At 36.2% G+C, this 24,959-nt stretch overlaps 1 protein-coding gene across 1 annotated transcript in view; it reads right to left on the bottom strand.

Annotated features, from left to right (window-relative positions):
* Window positions 1-12,241, bottom strand: part of LOC134747262 (transcription factor egl-13) — a 279,811-nt gene extending 267,570 nt beyond the window's left edge. Inside the window, exon 1 of the mRNA XM_063681877.1 lies at window positions 12,166-12,241. The gene's annotated coding sequence lies outside the window, so the exon portion shown is untranslated. The remainder of the gene's footprint in view (window positions 1-12,165) is intronic.
* Between the last annotated feature and the right edge of the window lie 12,718 nt (window positions 12,242-24,959).

Raw genomic sequence — 24,959 nt, 5'->3', positions numbered from 1 at the left:
TCGGTGGCCATAGAAAGGGCGGTGCAGTAATTACAGGCATTACCTGACAGCGATACGACTAATGAGGTCTCTAATGGGACATGTCCCGGCCTGTTCTGACTAATTGGATTAGGTTTAGAAAAAGCTCTGACTTTGACATTAGTTTTAGTTTCAAGGAAAAGGTTTTATGTGACAACCGTACAAATCTATCATATCCCGTGAGAAAATATATTGTTACACAAAATTTTTTTTTTTAGTGTATCATAAATTCATAATAAAATCCCATCCCAAGTCCCATTTTTTGTGTAAATAGTAACAAAATATTTTGTCACGGGATATAATAATTATAGATTTGTACGCTTATCATATGAAACCCTTTCTTTGAAACTAAAACTAATGTCAAAGTCAGAGCTTTTTCTAAACCTAATCCCATTAGTCAGAACCCTTTTGGGTTTAAGGTACAGTCGAAGGCAAAAATATCGATCCGACAAATGGCACAAAAATGTGTGAACACGACTTTATTGTCTAAGGTGTAAGAGCGTACCCATATTTTTGAAACTTTGGGAATGTATATATATTTATGCCTTTGACTATATTATCGAACAACCTGATTCTTGACCCACTGTAAAACCTTTTCTCATTAAATTGATTAAAAAAGTAAAATTATTATGACACTTACTGTGAAAACGTTCTAGAAATGCTGGGTCACAAATCAATTTGTTTAATTGTAGTATGTTAAAATAGTTTTTGTCGTTATTACATACTTAGGGTACTTCTTAAAATAAAAATGTATCCATATTGTTTTTTTTTTGTAAAACGACACCTTAAAAATGATACCTCATCACGCAAATGGCAATCCAAAATAGCCCAAACTTTTTACAAGCCACTCTATTTCCGTGGGCCATTTATAAAATAACGAAACACGATCTTTTCTGCATGTTGGGGTTAACTTAACCCTATGAACGGCATATAAATCTGCCAGCAAAGGGTTGTAAATTCTCCCTTCCCAAACTGTGATGTACTACTGACCATAATAAAGTGATCTCCCCCGTATTTATTTTATGAACAACGTAGGTAGATAAAGGTGATCTTCAGGGGTCTATTAAAATTGGTCGGTTTCGAAATGAAAATTTGAAGAAGTTGTAAAGATCCCTTTCCAGTGTATTCAGCAAATTGATATCGGTGGTCGGACGGTGAATTTTTAATCGATTAAAGATCGATGCTTATCGCCGATTTTTTTGTTTATGGCTAGTTGGGTGGTTTGAGTAATGGGGAATAAAGGATTTATTTGTCTGCGGGGAACAATTTTATTCTTCAATGTCAAATCATATAAGTTGAGGACGTTCCTTATGATCTTAGTCATTTATTGACCATTCCTTAATAATTGATAATTCTTTAAGTACTTGTAGCTAGTATCTTTTTGAAATTGCGCAACGCTTGGTAGGTATAATACGTAGCTGAACATAATAATAAATAGCACAATGATATTTTTGTTGTGATTAAATTGATAAACTTAAATATTTTATTTATATAAATTTTAAGTTAAATCACACTACATTAAAGATAAAATACAGAATTTGAAAAAAAATAAAAAAAAGAATATAGTTACATGTAAAAAATCCGCAACGCAGGCTTCGTCAGGTGGCTACAAATGCAAATCAGCAACATGCTTCGTCCCAAAAATACCAATGATGATATCCGCAACAGGCCTCGTCATTTTTTTTGTTTAAATAAAATAACCGTCAAGATGTGATTAAATGGTTAAAAATATCATCATCATCATCATCATGTCAGGCGATAGACGTCCACTGCTGGACATAGCCCCAAGGCTCGCCACTCCGACCGATCCTGTGCCGCTCGCATCCACCGAATTCCCGCGACCTTCACCAGGTCGTCGCTCCATCTTGTTCGAGGCCTACCGGCAGTTCGTCTTCCAGTAAAAATATCAATCATAGAATAATTTATTGTGACTCTCCGTCTTCTGCTCCCTCGTAAGTAAAGTAAAGGTCATATTTGAGGTTTATTCCGGATCAATTTCTTGAATATACAGGTGATTTCTGGGCCGTAATCCAAAACCACTTTTTAGGGTTCCGTACCCAAAGCGTAAAAACGGGACCCTATTACTAAGATTCCGCTGTCCGTCTGTCTGTCTGTCACCAGGCTGTATCTCATGAACCGTGATAGCAAGACAGTTGAAATTTTCACAGATGATGTATTTCTGTTGCCGCTATGCTATAACAACAAATACTAAAAAGTAGGAAACCTTCGGTGCGCGAGTCCGATTCGCACTTGGCCGGTTTTTTTCTGACTGTATATGATCCACATTATCATATGGTATTTGATTGAAAGATAATTAGTTTATTTTTTCTTATTTTTCAAGTTTAAAATTAATTTTAAACTAAATAATCATAGTCACCCTATTTGACATACGCTGTATGAAAAGCGACAAGACGCCACATTGAGTAGGGTGACCAAATTGTATGCAAAAATGTTTTTTCTACTTGTCATTTTTTAAATCATGTGTTCATCATGTCATTTTATTTTTTAAATTTTTAAAATTATTAGTTTTTTTATTTATTTTGCTTTTATCTTTATTTATAATTAACATGTAACACTAACATAGCCCTTTAAGTTTGTACTACAACTAACATTTTTTATGGACACAATGTATGAAATAAACATTTTTTTATTTTTATTTGAAAAATAATCATCATTATTGGTGATAAACAATAATTAACAACATAATTAAACTCATTGAATTCTATATGATGTCTTGTTCTGTTGCTACACGACCCCGAAATCACCTGTATTTTTGTAGTAAGACAATTTTTGCGCTTTTAATAGCGTTTCCCGATATCTGTTCGGAGTACAGGATCAATTGGATTTCCAATTCCAATCCACAAAAATATTTTCTAATCCAATCCACGGTCAATTCGCAGAAAATATGACCACGAAATTGGAGCAGTTGAAACGATACAAAAACACAACTTCCCAAAAATAAGACGCAAGGAGGACGCCAGTTACCAATTCTTTTACATTTTTGTGGCATCAGAATGGAGGCAAAACTATCGATATTCAAGTCGGTCCCGGGGCGAATGGAGCGAACACTACGTATATTGTATACGCTGATATACGAGGTTTGGGGCCAGAGTAACGCGGATACAGAACTTACTGTTAACCGATCGTGGAAAAGGAACAGGAGGATCATCCTGTTTATTCAAATCCCGGTACGGGCATTTATTTGTGAGATGAGCACGGATATTTCCTGAGCTTGGTGATTTCTACGTATTTAAATATTTATGTATTAATATTTACATATTATATTTATCGTTGTCTATATGTTGCTACAACGCAATTCATTGTTATTAAGCTTACATACTGTGGCTTAGTTTTTTAAATGTTCTATAATATTTATTTATTTATCTATTTATGTTTTACACCTAATGATAGCATTGATAGCTATTACTATTACTAAAGCTAAAATTCAAACTATTTCTACATTCGAGTTCTATATTCTTTTTAATATTTCCACCAACCTCTGACGCCCTCCCAAATACCAAACTCTGTGAAAACTACTTCTATTTGCGCCGCTTTCTTTGTGAATTATTGCGGTTTCCGACCCGTTCGTGTCAATACCCTAATGGCTCCGACTGTACCTGTAAAGAGTAAAAAATAAGAGGCCTTTTGGCTGTCTTGTGCCAATCCTCCGAGTGCTGAGTAAATGATTGGGGGATTAAAAAGCTCAGTTGGTATTTGAAGAACGTTGTAGCTTACGTATTTTGGTAGTTGTAGTTTGAATAAACAGTGAAAAATTTACGTTTCTTATATTTCCATGTTTCATTGCCAATCTAGGAAATTTTAGGAAATGAGTTTAATATGACGCTATTTTAATTGATGGAAAAATAAACCTTTCATTTCGTAAAGTGAGAATTAAAATTAGTTGAAGTTTGTTACGTGGACGAATTCAGATTTTGAGAATATGATCTTGATTTGATACTAATCTCAATTCATCTGAATCAATAACATGATTCACTATTGACTTGGGTAAGAAAAAGAGCACTTTAAATTTAATCCCTATTTTAGGTACATAGATACTTTTTTAACACGAAAACACGAATATTTAAATAAAATATATTTATTGAATTTCCCAGTGAATTAGTACTACCTGTAAGGCTGTGTAATTTTTGGAACCAATAAATAAATACAATTTTAAACTAATCAATTTTCAATAGCTTCCTACAGAACGATATTAGTGATAAATGTTGTACAGAACATTCTCTGCCCAAAATAATTCTACAAATTGCCAACAAATTGAAAAAATAAATTTAACATGACATTCATTAACAAAATAAATAATCAGTAAAAAAATTTTTAGGTTAGTTTTCGAAGTAACTTTAAAAACGTTAAATTATACAGTAGGTATGACGCGGAGGTTAATATGACATTAATCTCATCATGATGTCATACGGATCTAAGTATTTATGGCATCATCACTAATATATTGAATGATCATTAATAATAATTGATTACTTTTCTATAAACAAGAAAACCCATGAAACACTATATTCCAACATTTTTGTATATCTTAAAGACAGATTTACGACCATGGTTATAAATTGCCGATCGATTTTGAGTTACTTTTTAGGGTTCCGTACACAAAGGGTAAAAATGGGACCCTATTAAGTACTAAGACTTCACTGTCCGTCTGTCTGTCTGTCACCAGGCTGTATTTCATGAACCGTGACAGCAAGACAGTTGAAATTTTCACAGATGATGTATTTCAGTTGACGCTATAACAACAAATACTAAAAACAGAAATAAATAAATATTTAAGTGGGGCTCCTATACAACAAACGTGATTTTTTTGCCGTTTTTCGCATAATAGTACGGAACCCTTCGTGCGCGAGTCCGACTCGCACTTGGCCGGTTTTAGATCTAATACATATTTTTTATTTTCTTTATTTAGGATTACCAACAGATAATACATCTTACATGCTCTTAAATCTATATAACAATCATTACTGATGCTTATCTAATTATAGGTAACCACAACTTATATAAGTGTCTTGTACCTGTGAACAATAGTGAACATGCAGTAAACTTATGGCTATATGGAATTAGTACATTACATTAACTAAAATATTTACTATAAAAATATTATAAAAAAATTAATATTATATTAAGATAGATAAAAACAATTTACAGTCCATTTTGCTCGTTATTCAGTTAACTGAGGGCAGCGGTGGAATCTTGTTACTATTCTTGTAAAACATGGTGAAATAACAAGATTAAATTGCTAGGATTCAACTCGAGAAATCTACAAAACTGTATTTATTTATTTATCGTATGGCTTCGTTACATGTCACTGGATACAAAACTTTAGAGAATACTTATATTATACTAACAACTTAAAATTAAAATTTCGCCCTACACAGGTAAGCAACCGCTTCTTGAGCCAGGATATTGAAGTCATTCACATGGCCCGTGTATTTTGTGAGGGGACATTCCAGCACTATGTGTTCGATGGTCTGGTCTGGGTGTCCACACAACCAAAACACACAAAACTCTGTGAAGACCGGACTGATATTTTCCTCAGTAAGTAACATACCTACATATATATGTATGTACATACATAATATTGTTGCGAAAATGAACCCGCAACTGTTTAGGGACGGTACAGACGACGCGCCGACGTTGCAGTTGGCTTGCAGTTCCCATACAAATTGCAGTCGAATTGCAGTTCGTCTGTATCGGCCCTTAATTATGCTCCAGTAGCTTAACTGCCAACCCTATCTGACAGCCGTTGGAACAAATTTAAATATTAAATGATAGGTTCTAAGCAAGAAACCTCATTAATAACCTCCAAACTGCAGAAATATAAGGGGCTTTATAACTTACTTACTTACTGCTGTGGCGCAACGACCCGAAGTGGATCTTGGCCTCCGATACCAGAGACCGTCATGCTACTCTGTCCAAAGCCGTTTCTGTCCAGTCGACGGCGCCGAGTTCGCTGAGTTCTTTCTACACTTCCAGCGGTCTCTCCAGCGGTTTCTGTCTCTCCAGCGGTACCTAGGGCGTCCAGTGGCTATATGACATAGACACAACATTCTTATGTGTATGCCAAAATGATTACTATAATCAACTATAAATATACACATTTAATATCATCAATTTAGAAAGTATTCCCACTAATACTAATATTTATAACAACGAAAGCCCTGACTCTCTATCTGCAACAAAATGCCGGTTTTCGTAAATTATCGAGTTGAAACACGATTATGCAAATATAATGACGATATTGACTATAGGTAAGCGTGGAGGCCGCCCGGCGACATTGGGTCTGTCGAGTTATTGACCCGCTGGTGAAATCGAGAAAAAATCCGCTATGTCGCGTGGTATGTGTATACCTACTAACTTGTAGAGAAACACTTAAGGTGGTTCCCTGAGCCAGAAGGCGAAAAATCTCCTTATATTATCTTATTTTTCTAAGAGACGTTATTATTCGTAGATGTGGAAAAAATATATCTAGTTCTCGCTCACCGAGAGTCAGAAGTCCAAATTAAAGGTTTGCCAGAGAGCAATGGAGCGCAGCATTCTAGGTGTCACAAGGATGGATCGCATCCGAAACACTACACTGCGCTCCAGAACAGGCATAGCTGACGTAGGGGAGAAGACCGCTAGGCTGAAGTGGGACTGGGCAGGTCACGTCTGCCGCATGCATCCAAATAGGTGGGCTAGTATAGCCACCAAGTGGATGCCGCAAAAGAAGCGCGGACGTGGCAGGCCCAGGCGGAGATGGCGGGACGACTTAGACACCTTCACTAATAACTGGCCGGAAACAGCTCAACAACGGGAGTCATGGAAATCTAAGGGAGAGGCCTTTGCCCAGCAGTGGGATACTACAGGTTATTAAAAAAAAAAAAGTTCTTGATTATATTATCGTTAATTTATAAGCTTCCGATACACGAATTATGACACTTCGCTCGATACAATTAATTCCCAAAGTAACCTCCTATAAAATCGACTAATACTAACCAAATATTTCCGAGCTTTTCCTTATTGCTTTATATTATAATATAAACTTTATTCCACAGGTATTCCATATGTGTTAGTAACATTTAAATCTTAAAATATATATTATTGTACAGATACAACACATACACATGCGTTTTAGGCTGATAATTTTTCTGCGACTACTTTAAAAGTAAAACCGTGAAGGAAAATACTCTAAGAAACACCATGTGGTCCATGTCTGTCAAAATGGCTACCTGTTTGACAATTAAAACGACCATCAAAGTCCCAAACTTGTTCGAAATCTGATCGGTAGTCCACAAATCTACCGAATTAATGTGAGAACTGCCTCCAAATTTTTCTAGCTATGTTGTATATCATAATAATAAATTTTATTATGTGTCCCCCTGCTGTTTATGTTATAAAGTGTCCTTACTACTAGTGTAACTTGAGGAATATATACTATGACCTAATTTTGACGTTGCGAAATTGTGGTTGTGTGTAGTAAACATTTCGGGTAAACGGAGGCGGTAAAAATTTATGAAAAAATATTTTCTTATTAAAAACTTCACAATTCGTATACAATTTTATTCGTGTATTAATTATGTACATATATACATACACACATCACACATATACATATAATCACGCCTATTTCCCGAAGGGGTAGGCAGATACCACGGATTTCCACTTGCTACGCTCCTGACATACCTCTTTCGCTTCCTTCACTTTCATAACATTCCTCATAAATACACGCTCGCCGGTTTAGGGTGCTCTTGACCTGGCTTTTCTTCAGGATTTCCCCGATCTGATCAGAGAAAGTCCCAACCAACCAACTCCCGCTTCTTCTTCTCCCTCATACACTCTCTTTGTTAGCCTTTTTTCCGTGTCCCTACCATCTCAATATATGTATGTATTTTTTTTGTACCTTTCTCAATTTTTGTCACTACATCTTCGTTCAGTCCACACTTTTCCTTTATAAAATATATAATGGCTTAATTCAGCCTATGTACGTCCCACTGATGCAAACTGGCTCCTCTGATGCGCGGGGCTTGGGCTATAGTCCCCACGCTGGCCCAATGCGGTTTGGGGACTACATATATATACACCTTTGAATTTCTTCACAATGTTTTCCTTCACCCAAAAGGAAATGTTTATTTTGTGTTATTTAATACCGGAAAAGGTTCCTATATATCGTAAAACCATATATCGTACAGAAAAACAGCGTGAAAGAGAGTTACACTAACAAAATGTCCTACCTACTGAAAGCTTCATCTGTATTTCGTGGCTAAAAATCGAAGTCTATATTCCGCTTTTTCAGACTAGCCACAAAGACCGCACCTTTGAGGGTAATTAGCAAATGGCAAGATCCGTTAGCGTTGACTGGAGTAAAAGCACTATTGGGCTAGTTATAGTGAAAGGCGTTGGGTCAATTTTTTTTTGAAATATGCTGAAATTCATCCAAAAAATAATTATACAAAATATGTTTTTTGTAAAATTAGCATAATCTGGTTCCAATCGAGAGGGGCATTCGAACTTAATAAATCCGATGTTGATTTGTTATTTATTTACGGATTAGATTATCTCGCTTTAACCAATATTTAAAAATAATACACTTCATAGACAAAATGTTACAAAGTGCATAAAACTGAAAGTGAAAATAAATTGGCCTCAGAGTTAGACTCCGTTTAAGCCAATGAATTCAAAAGTAAAGATAGGGACTCGTTCATATAATTCTGACCGAAAATTCTCGTTTGGTGTGCCTGGGTGCAATGTTATAATGCGATTGGTTGATGAGTTCGCATCACGAGCGCAATTGGTCGTAGTTGCGTTGGACTGCACGATTGGCTCGACTTCATGCGTGACTTCCAAAATGACACCGCTGAACTGGCACCATTCTTAGTGCCCGTAGGGCCCGTCTTTACGAAGTTATATGTAAGTAATAGTTTAAGCTAACTATGCACTGATTCGGATAGAGCAAGTGAGGGAGTATCATTTTAAACGTCATATTTTCACTTTATCATCGCAAATGCGTGCAGAGTTATCATGGTCCGACTGTAGACACAGGCTTAAAAGTGCTGCCCAGTGTTCTTAATAAAGGACACTTTAAGCGGTCCCTGATCAGGAATTCAGAAATCGGAACAAAATAAGGACTGCATCATGAAATTCTTTATAACTGCTTGGGTTTGCTAGGTTAATGAACTCCCATATGTGTAATCCAACTTGTTAGCGCTTATGGCGCTGTTTAAATAAAACAAATATTAAAATATACCATTCTTTTAATGGTGGATTTACAACTTATATATGTATAGGTTCTTTAGTTTGTCTAGGACACGCGCGATGTGTATGAGGATTAGATTGCAAGAGATTGATGATCTCGCAGCGCTGCACGAAGATGTGTCGTATGTGCGAAACTCTGGCGCTAGCATCGCGCTGTCTGGTTGGACGCCGATCCCGCCGTCTATGTTGGCATCTTGGAGTTGAAGGGCTGCGTTTCCACATATCATTGGTTGTGACGAAGCTAGCGGTGTTGCCACAGCGCTAACACAACTTATACTGTGTCAGCTTTATTAATGTTAAATTAGCTTTTCGACTAGTTTACAATTGTATAATGTATACATATTAAATAACATTTGATAGCCACTATAGACACACAATTATTGTTGCCTTTTCGATGTAATAAACTTGTAAACAGTAAATTAAACCAAAGCTAACACAGCGCCATACTGTTTTATTTGAATTATTGGTCAAGGGTGAATTGGGCGGTCTTTATCAATTCCGTGGCTTTTTATTATTATTACACTTATCTACTAGATTTATATTGACCGGGATATAGACCGTGATTACCTTTTGTCACAACCCTTTGACTTTTGTCGTGATTACACTTATCTAGTTCCAATATTTATTAAATTTGGTTGGATTGTTTTAATGTTTTCTCGTGCTTGGTTAATATTTAATTTCACATCACAGCTTTTCATCTCACCGTATTAAACACCATATTATTATGTATGACAAGGCGTTTTAGCCCCATACATATTTATATTAAATTTATTTTAAATTCTCAAGTAGGCAGGCAGGCACGCATGTTAAGGTCTGTTTTTTAGGGTTCCGTACCCAAAGGGTAAAAACGGGACCCTATTACTAAGACGCCGCTGTCCGTCTGTCTGTCACCAGGCTGTATCTCATGATCCGTGATTGTTAGACAGTTGAAATTTTCACAGATGATGTATTTCTGATGCCGCTATCGCTATAACAACAAATACTAAAAAACGGAATAAATTAGATATTTAAGGGGGCTCCCATGCAATAAATGTGATGTTTTGCCGTTTTTATAGATAATGGTACCCTTCGTGCGCGAGTCCGACTCACACTTGGCCGGTTTTTTTTTAATGTAACCTTCTGTGCAGTTATAACTACACTGTATCGTTAGAACATTGGCCCTTACTGTGTAAAGTGTCTGTGGAACCCCAAAGACAGTAAAACAATAAAAAATCTAACAACACATCGAAACAATTATCAACTTCTGCTATAGACTTTACAATCATAGCTTATTAAGATATAAATAATACAAGATTTCCTCTACAATGCACTCTACCAGTGTAATCTAACCCTTAATTACATATATTTGGTACGTAATGCTAGGTCTAGTCGAATTGGTTTTGATATGAGGCCCAGCCATACAAATGAAACTCAAAAAATTGCCACCGAAATTTGAACCTATACTGCAGAGATTAGAGCTGATTTTGATTTGTTTGGGAATTGAACGAAACAAAGTAAATGCAACCGTGTTCCGATTGAATATGATTTAAATTTCATCGTACTAAAGAAGTCCTATAGGTAGGGCCTTGGGCCTTAGGAGGATAAAAGCCAGTAATAAAATCATGTAACAAGCAATTAGTAGGAAAGGCAATCAAAGTTTGTTACATAACTGTAGGTAATTGTTGGAGATACAGTTAGGAGTTTAGAATGGTTTGAATACTGAATACCAGGGCGTTGACGACGAGGAATATATACCTATCGACGGGAGAGTTCAGTAGCCTTAGCACGAGTTTGACACTAACATGTTCGCTAGCGCTAGTTACTCAGACGTTAGCGAATATGTCAGTGTCAAACTCGTTGTAAGGCTAGAGGTGAATGATGACACACAGAGTACTAATTATTGTAAAAAGTTGCGAATGAACGAATACAAATTTGCTTGCGTCTTTGATTAAAATGTGCCTAAAGTCGTCGTCAATAGAACTTGCAAATAATGTAAGCAAACCATTTTACCTTCATTACTTCGTAATCACGCGCTTTTAAAGGACAACCATGACCTTATCAACAGTCTATATACTTAAATATTTTATTCTGACTTCTGTAACAGGTTTTAACCTAGCTCAGAAGTCAGGGATTTCACAACCTATTTTGTACTTGATTTTCAATTCAATTCGATTTATTTATTTAAGACAACACTGGCCCATAATGGTTAGTAACAATTAAGATTAAAAAGTAAGTGTCAATAACAACTAACTAAGCTTTTGTCAATAAAAATATTTTTAATTTTAAAACTAACACGGAACACGGGTCTTAATCGCGTACAAACTTAACGTTTATTTAAGGCCTGACCTGAGTTTTAAAATTATGAGTGAAAATCATGTTAGTTTAAATCAAAAAATATTTTTATTTTTATATTTATAATACCATTAAAAAAAACAATAAACGATATTTATATAAATTTTTAGTTAAATTAAATGCATTAAATTAATTATATTATTTCAGGGAAACAAATCTTCGTAAAAATGTTAGGTTATGTGTCAAACGCTAATAAAATTTAATTTTTAACAAGCAGAAACGTCTGCGATCGATGCTATTAATCTTAGAATAAATTTAAAAGTGGAAAAATTACTGCCTGGGGCTAGACTTCCACTCCAACCCTCCAGAGGCCGTGAGTTCAAGTCTCACCCAGGTAAAGGCAGTAATTTTTCCACTTTTAAATTTATTCTAAGCTAATAAAATTTGTTATATTTGTTTACATTATTTGCAAATTCTATTGAAGATATATCTATCTTTTTTCTTTACATTTTGTCATGTGCGTTATATTATGTTTTGATGAACCGATCATCACATTAATGTGTTTAGGTATGTAATGATTTCACTAAGTATCTAAATGGTTACATAAATAATACAGTTATTTACCTTTTATTAACTCATCCCGAAAAAGTAGAATGCTTGGATTCTTCTCTCGTTATTAAAGATGACTCGTTGTCAAAAACCTGCAACAAGGAAATCATATTATTTTTTTTGTTTTACGCATTTGTACACATATGGGGCATTTTCTATGAAAAGGGACCTTATTATCGATGGCGCTTACGCCGCACAGCGTCGCGCGGCATTGTATTTATATCGGAGCATCGTTTATAATGGCGTAAGCGCCATCGACAATACGGTCCCTTTTTATAGAAAATACCACATATTCTCCACTTACAGAAGGTCGGTAGGCTAGAAGGAACAAAGCTCTTACTCTCTGATTGTGTCTGAACAATAACGTATTCAAATACGAAAGTTCTTGCCCTGTGACTGTCTTCCCAATCAAAAATGTTATATGCTGGTCTTCTCCACATTGACCTTATAAAATAATTAGAATGCAAAATAAACTAATTACTGTAGGGCTCTTAAGGTATGTACCAAATAAGAAAAACAAAGCATAATAGGTAGCAATTTGAACCATTTCAAGCCTACAATCGAACGACTATCTCCCGCAATCTGCAATCGAAAAAACTCTTTGAGCCTTACCGAGCATCCGTTCAATCGATTCCCGAGAGTGGATAATTTTAAAATATATTTGAAAAAGAACAAAGAAACCGCCTCTGTAAAATTCACAGATTACCCAGGCATCCGATAAACCAATAAGCATGTAGTAAGGTCGGCGAGGATTGGCCTTTGCGCATTCTTTGCTGTAGGACTTTATACTACCATCGTCAGTAGATGCAGCGCGCTGGATGGCAAGCGGCTGCCAGAGCTATATGGATGGTAATAGCTACAGGAAGGATAACACCGAACCTTTAAAACCTGTACAGTGTACACTTCTTTTATAAATAAATCATAATTTGCATTCTTTAAAACTAATATCGCTGTTCGAGCCGAATTCATGTTAAGTAAAGCCATTGACAAAATAATATTTATAGTCTTGTTAAAGTTGTAGTCGTTTGTCCAAAAACCAGTGAACTAATGATCTTTTACAGCTTATCACACTAAAATAAGTGAAATGAAACAGTAACCTGATGAAAATACACGTCTTTATCTCTTCAAGTAGGTGCTACATCAAACTCTTCAAAGGCCCCATTTCCGCTATCTAAAAAACCGTCGAAAACAAGTGAAAGCCGGTACATCAGCCAATCCACTCAAGCGCACTGTAGAAGACAAAGTGTCAAGATGAAAGGCGCCGCCGCCGATTGTCGCGGCATTGTATCGTCACTCGTTAGCTTGGCATTATCGTACCAAGATTTATTTTAACGATTAAGTGGGTGGTGTGAAGAATGAGCGGTGAGCGGAGAAAAAATATTATGTACTGTATTATTATTATTGGGGGTGTTGTGGGCCTTTGAGCGCCACCTCGACGAAGCAGTGATCTATTTTGTGACGTGCCCGTTGAATCCAGAAAATTTCAGATTCAATGGGCCGTAGTAATGTTCTGTACCTCATAGGGCTGCAGGTGTCGCCCTAAGTCGGCACTTCTTTTTGACATTAGTGGTACACAGGAACAGAAAATGTGCGTTGCAGTCTCCTCTGACTCCTAGCAGAACCTGCATGTCGCATCTTGTTTCTTTCCAATTTGAAACATGTGCTTGTTCAACTTACAGTATAGCGTATAGCAGCTGTAACAGTTATTGGAAATTCCATTGTTCAGCGTATTCTCTCGCAACATACCTACCCAAATCTGCACGCCTCCAAACAAATTGGTTTAGACCTACTTGTAAGTATTACATCTAGATACGCTTGTATTTTATTTCCCCGTTTACGTAAACGTGCTGAAACGTGTCGTCACTTTCCATCAAAAGAAACTAGGAGGCCAATTTGAGCGTAAGTTATTATATCTAAATTATGTCATTTAGTTAATTTCCTCTCGCATCATTCGCGCGTGCTTTCTCTTGTACTTGTTCGTACATGTATTAGCGTGAGCCAGACGCACGGGCGATAACAAAATTATATTATTGAGATGTAAAAACGTAACGTGTGGCTTTAGTTCTAATCGCTGTAGTAAAATAATAGAACAAAACTTGAAGAAGGTATTACAAGCATTAAACCGCTACCGCTACCCCATCCGCTAACGCTGACACCTAAAATCCGCGCCACACGCAGCTCCAACGATTAACGCTTATAGCCAGTCATTAAACCGCAATTGGCCCGTGTGTGCCCCTTTACAATTTTAGTATGTCGCCACTATTGTTTTAGATAACAATGGGCATTTATTTGTGCCTAATAGTCCTAATACGAACACGTAAACTATCATAATTAGCATTTTAATAAGCCTACCCCTAATCGCCAATCTGTACAAAAAAAAATCTGAACAAGGCAAAAATACAATAGTGTTGTCTCTTAGACCGTTGGGGTTAAATGAATAATAAGACAAGCCACCATTGTCATTGAAAAAATATTTCAAATCGATCTTATCGAAAACCGACTATGTACATTTTCCTTGGAAACGTGACCTCATATGTTGAGAAACGGCTACTATGGTACAGTCAGCAAAAATCATTAGACTTTAGCAGATAACTTTTGAACGCAAACTGTACAGATTTATATCTACTTTGACGACTGGTTTGTCCTAGTGACCCTGCCTGTGAAGCCGATGGTCCTGGGTTCGAATCCCGGTAAGGGCATGTATTTGTGTGATGAGCACAGATATTTGTTCCTGAGTCTTGGGTGTTTTCTATGTATTTATGTATTTGTATATTATATATATCGTTGTCTGAGTACCCGCAACACATCCTTCTTGAGCTTACTGTGGGACTTAGTCAATCTGTGTAAGAATGTCCTATAATATTTATTTATTTATTATATTAGGAATAGTGCATTAAATTATAAAAAATACAAATATTACAATGCATTCAATGACTATTCATTTATTATGGTTTTTTATATATATTTATAAACATCTTATTAATATTTATATGTCACTCCCTAAGGCCTTGGCAGAATAACAGCGTTGGAATTTGCCTCGCTTGCAAATTGCAACAATATGCTGAGACAGGGCCTCTTCCCTACTGCACACATTGCTGGACCCGTGTGTAATTTTTATGTTTTTTATGTTTTTAATGTGTAAATAATTTAATTTTTTGTTTTGTTTTTTTCTGTTTTTGTTTTTGCTATTATTTTTATATTCCCTTTTTTAAACATCTTTTTTCTTTCATTGTATTGTCCTGTGTATGTGTGCTTTATGGAATAAATGTCTTTCTTCTTCTTCTTCTTAGTGGTCCTGGGTCCAGATACTTTTGGCGCGTTGTTTTATCCGCTACTATTGTTACTGACTGTACTCGCATGGCGATGCGTACAGTACAGTCGTTAATAACATTTCAGGTGGCTGTACTTTTTTGGACAGATCGTAAATAACACTTTTCTCAAGTTTCATGGCGCGAACAACTTTACAAATAATGTATAAAAACACTTTAATGGCATTCTGTTACTTGCTCACTCTTAAGAGTCCCCGGACTCCCCGGCAAGCTCGACCGAATTTCACCTTTCCATACAAACGGAGTTTTGTTCTCATTTTAAAACTAAGATAAGATAAGATAAAAGATATTTATTCGTGACGATCACAACACAAGTACGAACATGTACAGACAACAACAGCAAGAAAAGAAGAGAAGAAGAAACTATGAGTTGGAATGTAATGAAACTTTGCACATACAATGACATGAGGCATATCTAGGTCTGTAATTAGTTTATAAAGCTCTAGTATGTAAAACAAATGAAATAGAGCAAAAACAAGTTTAGTATAAAAAACAAATTCGCTGTGTTTTTTTACTATTATATCTGAGGCTATATAAACTAATTACGGGTCAAGATATACCTTATCATATTGTAATTACAAAGTTTCAGAGCAATCTAGCTAGTAGTTTTAAAATGAGAGCGTAACTACGTTTGTATGGAGAACCGAGCTTGCCGGGGACCCTTAACTTGCACTAATGCACTCCATAAAATTTTACGCGCAGAGTAACCCACTTTCGTTCTTAATTCGAACGTAAAACCCTACAAATGAAGACATTCGTAAGCATCAGTAAGTATTGTGGGAAAGTGTTCCGTATTTCAAACTTACTTTACTACGGTGACGCAACGACTCCTGAGTCCTGGCCTCCGACACCAGCGGGCGCAGCATGGTTTCATTTTTATCATCTGTCACTATGCCGTCACTTTCGCACTTACTTACTTGTTCGAACGTGACAGGCATGGTGACAAGGGATAAATATGCGACCGTGCTACGGACGCAGATCACGCCATGCCTCTCTTGCGATAACCCTCACCAGTCGCCATGGCTGAGGTTGAGCAGGTCTTGAGCTATTATGTAACACAAGGATTGTGACCGATAAACTATTTATCATTTTTTCATTTTTCATTTTCACTATATTATGTACGTAATGTACGTCTTTCGTGCGTCCATCGGGCGTCTTGGTTGTCCCAAGCACGCTCTCTTCACGGCACGAAGCGTGGCTCCTGTTATATTGCTTATGTCCATAAGCGACGATGACCGCTTCCCGTCACGCGGCTCGTGTACTCGTTTGCTGACTGTCACATAGAAAAAAAATTAAAAAAATAGAAATTTAAATAATAATGGACTGTTATTGAAAACTATTGGTAGTAGGTAATTCGAGAAAGTGACTGTTTATTAACTGCAATAATATCTTCCAGCCAACCTTCGGGCACTAAGTGTCATTTCCACCCATAAACCAGTTATCGTCCCAAACAAAACGCGAACGAGCGCACTTTTCACTCGGAACTTTCAAAAATCTATTTCCTGTCTGGACGCGTTTCCGGTCGATCGTGGCAGCTTCCGGTCATTTTGGAAGCCATTATTTTCCTTGATAAAGGGTGCGAGGGTTTTAAACTGATAGAAAGAAGTATATGCATCTTAATAGTCTTCATTATCAATTCACATCATCATCATCATATTAGCCGAAAGACGTCCACTGCTGGACATAGGCCTCCCCCAGGGATCTCCACAATGACCGGTCTTGCGCTGCTCCATCGGCTCCCCTCAACCTTAACCAGATCGTCGGACCATCTTGTTGTGGGTTTTTTCCTGCTGCGTTTTCCGGTTCGCGGTCGCCACTCAAGAATCTTTCTGCCGTAACCTTGCTGCTTTAACACATGAATAGCTAAATAATTATATTTATGTGTTAACAATATAACTATGTTTTTAATTAAGAATCAGTTAATTTTAACATGAGTAAAATTTTGTTAATATATTTTTCCTTTCCCTTGAGAAAGGTATGTTGAGATGGTTTGGACACGTGGAAAGAATGAGTGAAAGAAGGCTAACAAAGAGAGTGTATATGGGAGAGGTAGAAACGGGAGTTGGAAGGGGCAGACGTCGGCGGACTTTCTCTGATCAGATCGGGGAAATCCTAAAGAAAGGCCAGGTCAAGAGCACCCTAAACCGGCGAGCGTGTATGAGGAATGTTATGAAAGTGAAGGAAGCGAAAGAGGTATGTCAGGATCGTAGCAAGTGGAAATCCGTGGTCTCTGCCTACCCCTCCGGGAAATAGGCGTGATTATATTATATGTATTTTTCCTTTTTTATTGTGGGACGTACTCCACATTGAAATCGTTGATTTTTTCATTGTGATTGACATCTGTATATACAATTTATAGAATGAGTAATATTATGTTTACTGTAAGTTTTCTACACGTTTAAGTATTTTGCAGTTTATCCAACAAACTTTTTAGAACCTTGTAAAACATCTACGCACCTAACTTACACGTAGATATTAAATAATTTAACGTGAAAAATTCAAACTTCGAATATAATTTGTTGCATTTCAATACAATCTTAGACAAATTGAACTTATCAAAAAAAAAACTTAAATTTAATTCCTTCATTGAATAACAAAATATCAATTTAAATGCATGAACTTGAAACAAAAGGAACCGTTAAATAAACAATATGTTCGAACAAATCCATTATTGTATGAGAAATCGTCATTTTTGTATTAAACGTGCACCACCCGTCGTCACCACACGTTATGTGGGAAAGGCGACAAATTACATGTTCTTTTCGAGTGTAATAGCTCGAAAATTATAGTCACCCTATAACCAAATTAAAAAGACATGAATCTGCAAACTGTGTGTAGGCAAAAAGGGGTCTTGCTGGATTGGTAGACTAATCAGTTGTTTTTTTCTACATAGCCTAAGCTTCGAAGAGTAATCAATATAAACAGTAGGGGGTTCTTAATTAAATGATTTTCTTCGTATACATAAGTTAGTGAGTTTACCATACAGATTGTCCGTCTAATCACGGTTGCTACGGTGGCCGACGGCGTATGAAATTCGATATGGAAATTAACTAATTATTAATGTGTTTTGTTGGAATTTAAAATAACGGCCGATTGTTAAATGAGCGTATGAATTTATTTTCTTTTGATTTGTGTTATAATAATAACTTTAATATGTTTGTGACATAGTTTTAGGTGAAATTAGAAGTTAGACGAATTGATAATCATTTTGATTTCGGTCGAAAACTAAATAGGTATAATATAAAACTTAATTGAATAGGCGTATCTTCATCGCTGTTTGCCTAAAAAGGCAAGTTTCATGTTTTTGTTTTTGTTTTCATCACTCGTATTTTACGGTAAAAATTCGTATTTTCTGTTAAATAAACATTGCTTCTAAATTTTTATTGACTTCTTTTCTGGCTGCATCCTAAAGGAGCCCAATAACGCCGAAGTATGAACTCCCAAGAATTGGCGTAGGCACAATTTTTTACCACTGTAACTGCAATATCATCTAAATGAAATACTAGTTGGAATTTGACTGGTTTTCTGACGATATTTTCTCTCGCCGAAAAACTAACGGCAACTAATACGAAGTCCCGAAAAAATCTGTGGTACGAGCCACAATTTCAACTCACTTTTTTAGGGTTCCGTACCCAAAGGGTAAAAACGGGACCCTATTACTAAGACTCCGCTGTCCATCTGTCCGTCTGTCTGTCTGTCACCAGGCTGTATCTCATGAACCGTGATAGCTAGACAGTTGAAATTTTCACAGATGATGTTTCTGTTGCCGCTATAACAACAAATACTAAAAAGTACGGAACACTCGGTGCGCGAGTCCGACTCGCACTTGGCCGGTTTTTTTTACTCTTTATGTTTCGGCCTATTTTATGTTTCTTTCTTTTTGTCTGTTACCTTCCGTGATTATTTCTCACTTGATGGTCTCATCGAAAGATCAACGCTGGAAGTCGCCAGCAACATGCTGGGATGGGGCCATTGCGTGACACTTTATTCTCACTGTGTTCTTTTTATGTATCTCTATTGTCTGTGTGTTTACGAATAAAAAACATTATATTCTATTCTATTCTAAAAAAAGTCTGTGGGTACAGTCAACACCAACAGTGGCAAATTAAACATTGCGCCAAAAGTATCTGTCACATTGGAATACTTTACCAAATAGAGATAAATCTCTACAGTTTGCGTTTAAAAGTATATATGTATATTATTTATTACATTACAGTTTAATTATTCTACATATAGAAGCATAGAATGGTAAATACTTTTTCTCAAAAATGGACGGCAAAGTCGACGTTGCCGGTTAAAAAGTTGGTCGCGAAGTGCGTTGTTTATGGTCAGGCAAAAAATTAAAAAGTTAAAAACATTGCAGTCTCGATTTCGGGACTGCAATGTTGCATACAAATTCCATTATTTGTCGAGTTCCTAACTTTTTAAAAGTTGAAGTGGCCATATCAAATGAAGGCATAGGTCCATTAAACAGCCAAACAGATGATCAGTACTTATTATTATAATGTTGGTACCGCGACTATTTAGGTGTCTCAAATAGGTTGGCATATTTTCAGCAGAAAAATACACTTCTATTTTTAATAAAAAAAAAAAAACGGCGGCAAAGCAAATCTTTTACTTTTTTCTGTGAAAATATATACATAAAAACGTTGCTTCTGTAAAATATTTCTATTATACTTGTATTTATTGCGCCATTTTTGAGAAAAGCACTATATATGACTCGGCTGGAAGGCTACTTGCTGGCTTCGGATTCAATTAAACGGACTCCCAAGGTCGTCCGTTTAAAACGAATCCTCAGCCAGCAAGTAGCTACTTCCGAGCCTCGACAATAATGTACTATTGACACATAGTCTGATACGTTACTTTTGATTCTGACTTTACCACAAATCCAATAGTGGTGCCATGGTCCACACTCACCAATCAAATATTTTTCTATTGAGTCTTACCTTAAATTAACGACACAAAATTAGTAGTGACTACCAAAACAGGCCGTGACTAATATTCCCAAGCTTCCATACACGTTTACCGTAAAACTCTTAAACTGTTGCATAAATCATCGACACAGATAACGATCAAGTGAAATAAATCAAAGACAACAGCAAAATTATTCCAAAAACAGCCTTACTATTTCAATAGGACATAAAACAAATTGTATAAAAATCGATATTACTAACAAAAATCAATTTCCCGAGGTCGTTGAGCCTTTTGGGGTCACATTGTTATGCATAAATACATTTTAATACAAACATCTAAACAATTTTCTTGAGAGCAGACCAATTTATCTTTGCCTCTGTAACCTACTTTAACATGTGCAACATAAGGTATATTTTCCCGTGTTATAGTGTAGTTAATGTTGGTGTTTATGTTATGGACAGACGGACGGGCGCAGAATGAGTTTGTGAATATTTCAAGCGCAATCTGAAGTTGTTGCCCACTAAAGTCGCTATTGTTCTCGTAGTGTCCGCGAGTGTGGTTGCTCTACTTTTGCTATGGTATTCGCGAGGAGGTAAAATACTACAGTGTCGCCTACATGTCGCCACTGCTACTTCGTTACACCGATTACTTAGGTAAAATCAAACAACTAAATGTTACTTTTGACATTGAAGAAGTTTGCAGAGGGATAATACAATATAATGGGAATTAATGTAAATGAAAATGAATGTATTTATTTTCTGTGTAAATAATTATTTTCTTATATTTTTCGGTGGCTACGTATCTTAATCGTTCGAGTTTCTTAAGTACTTTTAGGATGTTAGTAAATAAATATATGTGTTTCTAATGCCAACATAAAAAATAAATAAATAAAAATGTTTATTGAGATCGCACAAACAAACGTAATTATAACTGGGCAGGTGCCTCTTTTTAAGCGTACAATGACACTTGTGTCAAGAGACACATACAATACAATACAATACAAATATTCTTTATTGCTCACCAATATAAAGGACATGACATAAAAATCAAGCACAATGCTATTAATTAATATGTAATGACCATAAAATATTACTTCTAGTACGGAAAATTTTCTTCTGTAAATAATTTACCCGCATTGACTCATTAATTAACTGATTGAAAAAACTTAAAAAAAAATCATTTAGTAGCTATAGAAAGCATCATTTTATGAAAAAATGTTTATTTAATTTCCTACATAATTTACTTATTTGGAAGACAATGTGTAAAATATTTGGTAGTCATCAAAATTGCAACAGTGACATAAATATGAAAATAAATAAATATTATAGGACATTCTTACACAGATTGACGAAGTCCCACGGTAAGCCCAAGGAGGCTTGTGTTATGGGTACTCAGACAACGATATATATAATATATAATTACTTAAATACATAGAAAACACCCATGACTCAGGAACAAATATCTGTGCTCATCACACAAATAAATGCCCTTACCGGGATTCGAACCCAGGACCATCCGCTTCACAGGCACGGTCACTACCCACTAGGCCAGACCGGTCGTCAAAATAAGTAGGTTTCTTCGTGTAAAATTCAATTTGCAAACCCAAGTAGAGCATACCACCCTGCAAGTCCTTGCAAGTCAACAGCTTGTCACCGCATTGTGGAAAACAAACAACAATAGGACCTCTCTCCATACAATATCCTTTGTCAACCTTTATATCAGACCGGCCGCACACGGAAATGCAAAGAGAGGGCTAATCTTACAATTATGAGTAGGCAACATGTCCCCTGGAGAGATGAAGTGCAGAAAGACCTCAACGAACTCGGCGCCGTCGACTGGACAGAAACGGCTTTGGACAGAGTAGCATGGCGGTCTTTGGTGTCGGAGGCCAAGATTCACTTCGGGTCGTCGCGCCACAGCAGTAGATAGATAGATAGATAAATTATTTATTGCCACAACAAGGGTTTTTTTTTCAAATTATATTTACACACTTATGCTATACTTAAGTAAGTAAGTAAGTAACATGTGCCAATCTTACATTTGTGTTCCAAGCTGGATAAGTCGGATAGCTAAAGGCAGGAAAGTCTTGGTTAATGTGCTTGCTACCTGTCATCTCGGGCTGTATGAAAATTTGGATTTTTGCTGAAACACAACAATCAATAATAGGATAGGGCATAGGGCTAATCTTACAATGTATATACCAACAGCGCTTGTTTCAATCATACATACATAGACAAGTTAATAGCTGTTATATACAAATACAAATGAGTTTATTTCATAACATTTTACTTTTTACAGCTTTAGCTTTTTTTTTGCTTTTTTTTAGCTTTTTTTAGCTTTGATATACCTAATACTTTTAAACGCAAACTGTCGAGATGTATCTTGTATACTTAGATGTAAAAGTATGAGAGGGTAGCAGATAATTTCGGCGCGTTGTTTCATATGCTACTATTGATGCTCACTGTACAGCAAGTACGCGAACTTTGAACAGGTGTACGATTTTGTCCCGGTTGCCGTTGAGACGGCGGGGCCTTGGTGTGCCGAGGCCAAAGCCTTTATTAAGGATATAGGGCGACGCTTAAGGGAAAGGGGCGGCGACCCTCGCTCTGGTTCTTTCCTTGTCCAAATCCCTGGCCATTCAACGAGGTAATGCCGCCAGTATTTTTGGCATATTTGGTCCGGGGGATAATCAGTGGGGGGTAATATTGTATTTGTTGTCATTTAGTTTTACTTTTTCGTAAGTTTATTTTTATTTATAAGTTATTTGTATGTTTGACTGTACATAGAAGATTCCTTAAATAACTCAGAAAGATAATAATTTATTATACAGATTGCCAAACTAAAATCACATCGAATTAATAAAACTGGTCAACCGTTCATACTTAATGCTAATGGGGATGTCAAAACTACATTATTTAAGTCGTTTTGTCAAACCTTTTACACGTGCAGCCTGTGGACTGACTATACTAAGAAAACATTTAATGCTCTGCGCGTCCAGTATAACAACGGATTCAGGTTACTGTTGGGGCTACCACGCTTTTGTAGCGCATCAGGTATGTTCGCCGAGGCACGCGTGGCGCGTGGACAGCTTTATATCAATAATACGCAAGAGAACCGCTTCCCTGATGCGCCGCGTGCAGGAGAGTACCAACAGTCTCCTGAATCTGGTGTCACAGTGCCCGACTAGTGCAGTCTGGCGGCACTGGAATTCCATTCATATGGAGTCAAGAGGTACTGTATATAACATATTTTAAGTAGTCTGTAAGTTGCTAACGTATAAAATAAGTTTTATTTGTTACTAACATTTCTATGGACTAATTACTTATGTCTGATACAAATAAATTGAATAGAATTGAATATTGACGAACCAAGACATAAATCCTCATACCTTGACACTACTTAGTATGTAATGAGATTACATAATATGCAAATAATCATATTGAAAGTGAACGCGAGCCCTAGAAATGATAAATGAATATATAATATTGCATACGGTTGTGTGTCAAGGCCGTACATATGTAGGGTCATTGCGCTAGTTTTCGTCCTTGAATATAAACCTATATTGCTGCACAAATTTGGTCTTATTGCAATTCTTAATGTCTAAACAATATGACTATCTACTTGCATAAAAAATACATTTCGCAAGTAGCAAATTGAAAATAGCTTAAAAGCAAATTGCTAATTCGTCAAGTGGATTAGAGAGCATGGACGGAAACAAGAGCAATGACCCTATGAATGGAGACAGCCGATGGTAATTACAATCAGTACTATTTACATAAGCTTTATTAATTTGTTTTTGCATTGGTAGGATTAGGATTATCTTAATGATTCCGTAGTATTATGAATCGGTCTGCTAAATTATAATGATTGGAACTTACAATTATTACGCATTTATACACATCAAGTTACGATGAATAATCATCGAGCGAGAAGAGGTCTTTAAGCTTAATTGAGATTCATGTTTAAAGAAAAAGTGTACTAAAAAAATGTATTTCTATGCAGGGGTGCTATGCTAATAGGTTAGATAGGTCGGGTAGTCACACAAATCTCTGTTTTGACATTTTGCTAGGACGTCGGTTAGCCGCGACCACGACCAGTGAAACCTGTGTCGAAACGTCGGTAAATAAAGGTAATAAAATAAATTCGCGATAGACCCGATTGTAAATGTGATTTAATATGTGTTCAAAACGCGAGTTTTAAATATTATATAACTAGGTAAGTCAAAAATGCATTACATTATTCTCATAGCGGCGCACTAGTCTTTCTTGACCTCTTTAATATAACTGTTGCATAAAATTCTTCTTATAACAATTTCGTATTGCTTGAAATTGCGCTACTTGGGATGCAAATCAATTGATTACACTATCTGAAACGGAAACCTGACCAGACGATATCGACATTATATTAGGTTCTTATTTAAATGTAATCAAGTACTTGATTACATTTTAAACCGAACCACATCCTAGCAATTACGATTACGGAGGTAAAGTTTGTCTTTAATTTATTATCTACCAATAATATAGCTGGAACAGAATTAAACTTTGACCACATCCAGGATATTAAAAA

The sequence above is a fragment of the Cydia strobilella genome, chromosome 14 (assembly GCF_947568885.1).
Source record: "Cydia strobilella chromosome 14, ilCydStro3.1, whole genome shotgun sequence".
Classification (NCBI taxonomy): domain Eukaryota; kingdom Metazoa; phylum Arthropoda; class Insecta; order Lepidoptera; family Tortricidae; genus Cydia; species Cydia strobilella.
This window is presented reverse-complemented; position numbering and strand designations above follow the sequence as displayed.